Source organism: Lissotriton vulgaris, chromosome 3_1, assembly GCF_964263255.1.
Source record: "Lissotriton vulgaris chromosome 3_1, aLisVul1.2, whole genome shotgun sequence".
Classification (NCBI taxonomy): domain Eukaryota; kingdom Metazoa; phylum Chordata; class Amphibia; order Caudata; family Salamandridae; genus Lissotriton; species Lissotriton vulgaris.
The window spans coordinates 1,807,941,981-1,807,952,954 of NC_141689.1; positions in this window are offsets into that span (position 1 = coordinate 1,807,941,981).

Sequence of the window (10,974 nt, forward strand, 5' to 3'; positions counted from 1 at the left end):
TGATTGTGCTCGTTTTCTTGCCTTCTGTTCCCCCTGATTGTGCTCGTTTTCTTGCCTTCTGCTCCCCTGATTGCACTCGTTTTTCTTGCCTTCTGCTCCCCTGATTGTGCTCGTTTTTCTTGCTTCGTCCCCCTGATTGTACTCGTTTTTCTTGCCTTCTGTTCCCCCTGTTTGTGCTCGTTTTCTTTCCTTCTGTTCCCCCTGATTGTGCTGTTTTCTTGCCTTCTGCTCCCCTGATTGCACTCGTTTTTCTTGCCTTCTGCTCCCCTGATTGCACTCGTTTTCTTGCCTTCTGCTCCCCTGATTGTACTCGTTTTTCTTGCCTTCAGCTCCCCTGATTGCACTCGCTTTTCTTGCCTCTGCTCCCCTGATGGTACCTGTTTTTCGTGCCTTCTCTTCCCCTGATTGCACTCGTTTTTCTTGCGTTCTGCTCCCCTGATTGTACTCGTTTTTCTTGCCTCTAATCCCCTTTGTGCCTCTAGGTCACTCGTTTCCCCCCGTTTTTGTGACCTTTCTGCCCTTTCTTGGGACCTTTGTGCCTCTGTGCCTCTTGTTTTCCCCCGTTTTTTGTGACCTTTTCTGTCCCTTTTTGTGACCTTTCTGCCTCTTTGCCACTCGTTTCCCCCTATTTTTTGTGACCTTTCTGCCCTTTCTTGTGACCTTTCTGCCTCTGTGCCACTCGTTTCCCTCCGTTTTCTGTGACTTTTTTTGCCCTTTCTTGTTACCGTTCTGCCTCTGTAACACTCATTTCCCCCATTTTATGTGACCTTTCTGCCCTTTCTTGAGACCTTTCTGTCTCTGTGCCACTTGTTTCCCCGTGTTTTTGTGACCTTTTCTGCCCTTTCTTGTGACCTTTGTGCCTCTGTGCCACTCGTTTCCCCCCGTTTTTTGTGACCTTTCTGCGCTTTTAAGTGACATTTGACCCTGCTTGCAGGCAGGTCGCCCCCAGGCCGCTGCTCGTCACCTGACTGCCTGGTTCCTGCCTCCTTGCTGCCTCCTTTTTTCCTGGGTTTTTCCTCCCCTCTGCCCTTACCACCAGTTCCCCCACCCCCGCCGCTCCCGGTCCAACCCTTTCCCGCCGCTGCATCCCTGCGGCCCTGCCCCCACTACACACCCATTCACCTCCCCGCTCTTGCCTCCCAGCTGCTTCTCCCTCCCAAGCCACCTTATATGCAGGCCGAGAAGCAGCAGAGAAGCAGCCGCGTAGCAGGCGCTCCGCTGGCGCGCCGTGCCCATCTGTGCCTGGACCACGCCCAGTGCCAGAACTCCTGGTCCCCGTGAACGCCACAACACCAGATTCCACTACGACACCAGCACCCTCCACGCACTCAACGCCGGCCGAAACCACACCTGCTTCCAGGCCGCCCCAAAACTGACCCACGGACACTTCTCCTGCCACACCTGCAGCTTCACCTGCGACAGAACCACCAAACCTCCAAGGACTGGACCCAACCACCTCTGCTGCATACTCCTCAACACCCGCTCCACACGCAAACACGCCGTCGAGTTCTGAGATCTGCTCAACACCTCCGCACCAGAAGTGGCCTTCCTGACCGAGACCGGGTGGAACGACTCCTCGGCGCCCAACATCGCCATAGCCATCCCGGACGGCTACAAGATCACCCGCAGGGATCACGCCAATGGAATCGGAGGAGGAATAGCCATCGTCCACAAGTCCAGCCTCAAGGTCACCACCCACGCAGACGACACCCTCAACACCGCCGAACACCTGCACTTCCGGATCCACACCGACCCCAACAACACCCTCAGAGGAACACTCATCTACAGACCCCCCGGAACCCGGGCTCAGTTCAGCGACTCCATCAGCGACCTCGCCAGCACCCACGCACTCGCCTCCATGGACTACATCCTCCTCGGGGATCTGAACTTCCACCTCGAGAACAACAACGACGCCAATTCCGCCACCCTGATCGACAACCTCGCCAACCTGGGCCTCAGACAACTCGTCACCGAACCCACCCACGCCGCCGGCCACACGCTGGATCCCGTCCTCTCCACAGGCTCCCACGTCACCTTCGACCACACCACTGAACTCCACTGGACCGACCACCGCTGCATCCATTTCACCTTCAAGAAACCAACCACGCACCACCGCACCCAACAGCTGCCTTGCCGCTGCTGGAGCAAGGTCACTGAAGATCAGCTGATCACCTCCCTTGCCAAGAACCCACCCATCGACCCCACCAACCCAGATACCGCAATCCGAAAACTCAGACAGTGGATCGATGACTGCGCCAACACTCTCGCCCCGCTCAAGAAACCCTCCAACAGCCACGTCAACAAGAGAGCCACCTGGTTCACCAACGAGCTCCAGACCTCTAAACGCACATGCCGGAAACTGGAGAAGACATGGCTCCACTAACGCACACCGGACAACCACGCAGCCCGCAAGGACACCACCTGCAGACACCACCACCTCATCAGATTAGCCAAGAGATCCTCCTTCAAAGATTGCTTGGATAACAAGGCACACAACAGCAAAGAGCTCTTCAGCATTGTAAAGGAACTCTCCAACCCCAGCACCAATGCTAACGACATCCAGCCCTCACAAGAACTGTGCGACACACTAGCCAACTTCTTCCACCGCAAGATCGCTGACATCCACGACAGCTCCAACACCACGACTGCCCCGACTACGCCAGACTCCACCTCCAGCGCCAACCACCTGACTTCCTGGTCCACTATCAACGACGACGAGACATGCAAGGTCATGAACTCTATTCACTCAGGATCTCCGTCTGACCCGTGCCCACACCACGTATCCAACAAAGCAGATGCAGCTATCGCACCCGAATTACGGAAGGTCATCAACATCTCCTTTTAAACAGCGACATTCCCGGAAACCTGGAAGCACGCCAAAATCAACGCCCTCCTCAACAAGCCCAAAGCGGACCCCAAGGACCTCAAGAACTTCCAGCCCATCTCCCTGCTCCTGTTCCCGGCAAAGGTCATCGAGAAAATCGTCAACATGCAACTGGCCCGCCACCTCGAAGACAACAACATCTTGGACCCGTCCCAGTCAGGATTCAGACAACCACAGCACCGAGACAGCCCTCATCGCTGCCACAGACAACATCAGGCGCCAACTAGACAACGGCGAAAAATCAGCCCTCAGCCTCCTGGAACTGTCAGCCGCCTTCGACACGGTCTGCCATCGCACTCTAAAGGGACACCTCCTAGAAGCCGGAATCCAAGAGAAGGCTCTTGACTGGTCCACCTCTTTCCTCTCCGGCAGAACCCAGAGCGTCCGCCTCCCACCCTTCCAATCCGAAGCCACTGACATCATCTGTGGCATCCCCCAGGGCTCATCCCTCAGCCCAACGCTGTTCAATGTCTACATGGCCGCCCTTACACTGGGAACAGCACCAACACCCACCGACCATGCACGCAATCTAGGATTCATCCTCGACTCCTCCCTCTCCATGTCTAAGCAGGTCAACGCTGTCTCCTCCTCCTGCTACAACACCCTCCGCATGCTCCGCAGGATCTACAAGTGGATCCCGACCAAAACATGAAGAACGGTGACACAGGCCCTCGTCAGCAGCAGACTGGACTACGGCAATGCACTCTACGCAGGAATCCCAGCCAAACACCTACGACGACTACAACTAATCCAAAACGCCTCCACCCGACTGATCATCAACGTCCCCCGCCGCAGCCACATTACCCCACACCTAAGAGACCTACACTGGCTCCCCGTTGACAAGAGGATCACCTTCAAGCTCCTCACCCGCGCACACAAAGCACTCCACAGTGCCGGACCAGCCTACCTGAACAGCAGACTCAGCTTCCACACCCACACCCCCACCCTCCAGCTCCGCACCGCCAGCCTCAGCTTCTCCGCTGTCCCCTGCATCCAACGAACGACCTCCGGCGGCAGATCCTTCTCCTACCTCGCCACCAAGACCTGGAACACCCTCCCTACCCACATACGGCAGACCCAAGACCTACTCGCCTTCAGAAGACTCCTCAAGACCTGGCTCTTCGAGCAGTAGCAGCACGCCCCCTCCCCTCAGCGCCTTGGGACCCTCACGGGTAAGTAGCGCGCTTTACAAGTACTCTGATTGATTGATTGATTTATTGACCAATAGTCCTTAGTACATTATAGCAATGGGGCACAATTTGCTACTGGCAACTGCTACACATAGAAAGCGGCAAGATCAGAAAGCACACAGTACCTACTAGCCAGCTCTGAGTGCTAGACGGTAACCCAAAGCCTGAGGCGAAAGAGGGGTGGCATCGCTCTGCCTCTTCCTGACAATGACGGGCAAAGAAGGGCACGCCCTTGGCCTGGGCACGTCCCATGCTGTGGGAGGCTGGGGGCGAAAATATGGCGCCTCCTGGCATGCTGCATAACATCAGTGCCGGACGACGAGGTCTTGGGTGCTGGGATATGAAGTTCCTGTAAGCCGTTTCCCTCACCGCTGAAGAAACCGGGTTCCTGCAATGCTGGCCGTTGCCCTCATAGTGTAGGTATGGTGGTGCAGGGAGAGGGTGGCCCCTTTGCTGCGCTCATCCCCATCTGAAAGTACCTGCGGTACACGTCCCATGCTGGGGTAGTCTTGGGGCGAAGATATGGCGCCTTCTGGCGTGCTGCAGAATGTCAGTGCCGGGCGTCAAGGCAGGGGGTGCTGGATTAGGAACTTTATATTATATAAAGTTCCTGTAAGCCGTTCCCCTCACGGCTGAAGAAACCGGGTTCCTGCATGCTGGCTGTTGCCCTCACGGCGTAGGTATGGTGGTGCAGTGAGAGCGTGGCCCCTTTGCTGAGCTCAGTCCCAGATGAAAGTACCATGTCAAGTGGTAAAATGATGCAGTGCGCTTGAAGGCAGCTTCTTTTTTTTGTTTTGTTTAGAACCGGCAATGCAAAGAAAATCTGTTGTACAATGCTGCCACTGCTGGTCATTCAGTATATTCTATCCAGGCTTGTGAATTCGACTTTCATGTGCACAACCGCAAGAAACAACACCGGCTCCATTCCACGGGAAAGGACTGCACTACTCTCTAATGTCTGCGAAATGTGACTTTGGGTGTGAGTGACTGCATGAATCCCAACTCTGAGCCAGTGCGGAGCTCTGTGATGTCTCTAGTGTGATGCAATGGCTTCTAAGTGGCCTCAGTGTTGAGATCAGCTGTTATGCATTTTTACAACATCACCACCCCCTTTTGTACCGACCATCGCTGCATCCACTTCACCTTCCGGAAACCCACCACGCACCACTGCACCCAACAGATGCCTCGCCGCTGCTGGAGCAAAGTCACGGAAGACCAACTAACCACCAACCTCGCCCAGAGCCCACCCGCCTACGCCACCTACCCTGACACTGCCGCCCGCAACCTCAGACAGTGGATCGATGACTGCGCCAACACCCTCACCATGCTCAAGAAACCCTCCAACAGCCACACCAGCAAGAAAGCCAGCTGGTTCACTGAAGACCTTCAGGCTCCAAGCAAACCTGCCAAAATCTGGAGAAGAACAGGCTCTGTAAACGGTCACCGGATAGCTACGCAGCCCACAAGAACGCCATCCCCAGACACCATTACCTCATCAGATCCGCCAAAAGGGCCTCCTTCAAAGATCGCCTAGACAACAAAGCACACAACAGCAAAGAGCTCTTCAATATTATAAAGGAACTCTCCAACCCCAGCTCCAACACCAACGACGTCCCACCTTCGCAAGACCTGGGCGACTTTCTGGCCACCTTCTTCCATCGCAAGATCACTGACATCCACGACAGCTTCAACACCACGACCGCCCCGAACACCACTGAGACCACCGCCCCCAGCACCACAATCGACACCAACTGCCTGCTCTCCTGGACCAACACCAACGATGACGACACCATCAAGATCATGAACACCATCCACTCCGGATCTCCGTCAGACCCATACCCACACCACATCTTCAACAAAGCCAGCACCGCCATCGCACCCATATCCGGAAAGCCATAAACATTTCCTTCGAGACACCAACCTTCCCAGAGAGCTGGAAGCACTCCAAGATCAACGCCTTACTCAAGAAACCCAAGGCGGACCCCAAGGACCTCAAGAACTTCCGACCCATCTCCCTGCTCCCATTCCCGGCGAAGGTCATCGAGAAGACTGTCAACAAACAACTGACCCGCTACCTCGAGGAGAACAGCATCCTGGACCCGTCCCAGTCCGGGTCCTGCAGTAACCACAGCACCGAAACTGCCCTCATCGCCACCACCGATGACATCAGGACCCTGCTAGACAATGGAGAAACCGCGGCCCTCATCCTCTTGGACGTGTCAGCCGCCTTCGCCGCTGTCTTCCACCGCTCATTACGAACACAACTCCACGACGCCGGGATCCAAGTCAAGGCCTTGGACAGGACCATCTCCTTCCTCTCCGGCAGAGCACAGAGCATCCACCTCCCCCCCTTCCACTCCGAAGCCAGCAAGATCATCTGCGGTGTACCCCAGGGCTCATCTCTCAGCCCAACGCTGTTCGACATCTACATGGCGCCGCTCGCCCAAGTCGCCCGACTGCACAACCTTAATATCATCTCTTACGCTGATGACACCCAGCTGATCCTCTCCCTCGCCAAGGACCACCACACTGCCAAAACCAACCTCCATGAAGGAATGAAGGCAGTCACCGAACGGATGAGGAACAGCTGACTGAAGCTGAACTCGGACAAGATGGAGGTACTCATCCTCGGATCCACTCCTTCAGCCTGGGATGACTGCTGGTGGCCGACCGCACTGGGAACAGCTTAAACACCCACCGACCACTCATGCAACCTAGGGGTCATCCTCGACTCCACCCTCTCCATGACTAAGCAGGTCAACGCTGTCTCTTTCTCCTGCTTCAACACCCTCCGCATGCTCTGCAAGATCTACAAGTGGATCCCCACCGGAATGAGAAGAAGAGTCACCCAGGCCCTCGTCAGCAGCAGGCTGGAATACGGAAACGCTCTCTATGCAGGAGCCTCGGTCAAACTCCTGAAACAGCTTCAACGCATCCAAAACGCCTCTGCATGCCTGATCCTCGACATCCCTCGCTGCAGCCACATCACACCCCACCTGAGAGACCTGCACTGTCTCCCCGTCAACAAGAGGATAACATTCAAGCTCCTCACCCATGCACACAAGGAACTTCACAACACCGGACCAGCGTACCCCAACAGACGACTCAGCTTCCACACCCCCACCCGCCAGCTCCACTTCGCCAACCTCGCCCTCACCACAGTCCCCCGCATCCAAAGAGCGACCTCCGATGGCAGATCGTTCTCCCACCTCGCCGCCAAGACCTGGAACACCCTTCCCATCCACCTACAACAGACACAAGACCTACTGACTTTCAATAGATTCCTCAAGACCTGGCTTTTCGAGCAGTAGCAGCACTCCCCACCCCCCAGTGCCTTGAGACCCTCACTGGTATGTAGTGCGCTTTACAAAATGCTATGATTGATTGATCGATTGATTGATTAGTGTGCATTTATAGATGTGTGCCGTGCACAACTTAAAATGTGTGACAACTATACAGCTGACACCAATGTGCAATTGTAATTGTGCTTCAAAACACAACATGGTGGATAGCAGGAGCTTGTGGCCATTGCAAAAAGACATGTGGGAGTCTGTATCTGTGGTGTTCCCTTAAAGCGAGTCCATATGTGACATAGTCAACATGATTAGATGTATATCTATCTCACCTACAGGCACTTAGGTATGCTTACAGAGAATAGTGTGTTAGGTTACAATGAGGCACATGCCAGCTATTTGGCTGTATCAACATCACATGGGGCATTAACCCCTTCCATGCTGATGACGGCCCCCATCCGTCATGCATTACAGTGCTCGTGTGCTCATGACGGCTGGGGGCCGTCATAAAGCCATTGATTCTTTAATAAGCCTAGCACACGAGAAAAATCGGCCCAGCATGGAAGGGGTTAATATCAACTATGCATGTTTCCATGCATCTTCTGATGATTGCATAAAGGTTGAACATACTGACTGCACATGGAGGAGGGCAACAAAGGAGTATCATTTTCAAAATGTGTGCTTTGCTTGCATATAATGTTTGTGAGTATGGCACTATACTGAACCAATGTCTCTTTCTCTTGCAGCATCTACCAAAGGCACGGAAGGACAGGGGACAGACACAAGTGGGGAAGCTTCTGGTACAACTGCTACACTTGAGCTCACTGACTCTTATGTGACCAGCGCCTCAGAGGGGGACAAAGGTCCCCTGGATGAATCACGCCTGGAAACACCAACCTCCACATCGGACTCCAGTGGTGACTCCTCAATGTTGGTGGGCACAGGAAGTTCGAAATCTGCCTCTTCTTCCACCACACATTGTCCAGTGGCCACCGTCCCAGTTGCAACCACAAGTGCTGTCCATGCCCACACCCTAGGTAGGGTAGAGTCTCCTTCCTCCCAGGCACCACTGCCCCTGTCCCTGTCTTCCCTGCTGCCCTCAGTGTGGAGGCAGTGGACCTTTTGCGCCAGTTGTGTGTGGGTCAAACTGCTCTCCTGAATGCCTTCTAGGATCATGACAAGAAGTTGGCACAGGTAGTTGCCTTCATGCAGGGGATTCATTCTGACGTGGGTGGCCTACACCGAACTGATCCAGTCTTTGTCCGTCACAGTGACGGCAGCCATTCAGCAGTCACAGACTCCCAGTCCAGCTCCTATCCCTTCAGCAACCACCCTGCCAGTGGCACCACCTGACGTGTGTGCCCACACGCCACAGCCCCCAGGCACCAAGTCCTCCACACACAGCACACAACAGCAGCACTCTATGCGGACCAGACCACAGACACCATCCCCACAACACAAAATAGGAGCACAGGAGAGCAAAAGCCATCACGTAACACTCATGGGCATCAGGCCAAGATGCAGCAATCAACATCACATTCACAAAAATCACCCCCGTCCAAGGGCACTCCCATCCCCACACCAGCTCCCATAGACAAACAAACAGTTGCCCTGTCTGCTGTGAACCTGGTGCCTGCAACAACCAAGCACAAACACTTCTCGAAGGCAGATTCACCCACAACATCAACTCCAACCCACACCCCTGTGAAGCTGGGACAGGAGAGGAAAAGGGGGGTTTTTATGGACAACAGGGGATGTAGGGGAAAGGGCAAGGCCACCCCAAGCGTACCACTAGGTCTAGCCAAATTCCCACAGGGAGAGTCACCTGCACCTGATACACCTTCTGTGGAGAGGGAGGCTGTTGTGTCCACCTCTCTTCCCACTCTGGCCAAGACACTTGTGGGCTACTGAATCCCCAAGAAGTTGAGACCCAGCCCTCAATATTCACCCTCACACATTGTCTCCCGGCAGCATGTCTCCACCTCCCCGTGCCACCACACCACCCACCCAAGCAGTCCTCAGGCTCCCACAGCCACTGATGCCTCTACCTCAGCTGGTCCTCTTTCTCCCAGGTCCAGTCCTCCAACTGGCCCCGACAATCAGCCACCTCCCAGTTCAAACTAAAAGCCAAAGTTGAGGCAAAGTCCCTCTCCCCACACCATTTCTTCCACAGCGATGCCTGGACTGCCCATTTGTATTCCCTGAGCTGGGGTGATTCCCATGGCAGTGGACGGTGTAACCCGTTCCCTGTGCAGTTTCTCATGCACACATGTGCATACTTTGAATTTGTACTGGCCAATGGCCTTGCTGTTTGTTACTATTAATGCCCATTCACTGTGCAGTTTTGCATGCACACATGTGGGGAATGGAACAATGGACTGGCCAATGGCCTTGCTGTTTGTCACTTTGGATGCCCATTCCCTGTGCAGTTTCTCATGCACACATGTGCGCACTGGGACTATGGGCTGGCCAATGGCCCTGCTGCTTGTTACTTTTGATGCCTATTCCCTGTGCAGTTTCTCATGCACACATGTGCATACTTTGAATTTGTACTGGCCAATTGTCGTAAATTAGCAGATATTAAGTTAGCATCAGCTGAAGCTACGCACAATTTCAATGTTATATTGACCAGGTTTCAGAGGCCATTTTACATTCCCTGCCTCCATTTTGAGTATCTGCACTACCTCGTGGTCACCATGTGTTTTGTCCAACCTCTTCGCCAGTTGACCACATGGTCTGCCCAGCAACAGGCTATATTTAGCCTAATGGTCAAGATCCGCGCATGCGCCATCAAACCACATCTGTTGTTAATCGATCATCATTGAAAGATGTTTTCCAAACAGGTCAAGTTGTTAAAACTCCTCCCACATGTTGGATGTGTTCCAGAAATGTCCTTATATGTACATAAACTCGTCTTACGTGTGTACCGCCTATTTTTCTAACTCGTGTGAGAGTATAAAAGAACCACGTAACTTCCGTTTGGGGTGATACTTCTTACATTACCGAAGGGTGCTGTTCGAATGTACCACCACCCCATGGTGTCTTAATAAACACTTCTTTTGTATTCCAGTTTCTGTGCCAACTTCTGTTCTATGTCAAAGAGTTACTTGCGGCAGATGCAAACTCACTGAATTCCGATACAACAAATTGGCGCCCGAATAGGAACTCATCGGCGACTCGGATGCCCGAAGGATCGGCCGAGACGAAGGATTGGAAACTCGCCCCAGACGCGATCGCTGCCAGAAGAGACCTGAGTCTTGGCATCTGCGGCGTTTTCCCCTTCTTTCCGATCTGGCCTTCAAGGTGGCGCCGGTCCTCGACTGAGATCTTGATCGTTGGGTTGCCGGGCAGAGACCGTTTGGTCGATTCGGGAACTTGGCAGTTGGAATCTGGGCGGTTGAAATAATCGGTAAGCTTTTGATTGGTAAGGTAGTCTACTGACACTTACTGTAGCTTTTTGAATTTGTATGCGTTAGCTAACATTTGGATCTATGTTTTGCATTATATGTGGAGTGCACCTCACATAGGCAGGTAATGTGGAGATATTTCTCCGATCTTATGTTTACTTGAACGGCACAACGTACGTGAAATACTTTAAGTGCTACTT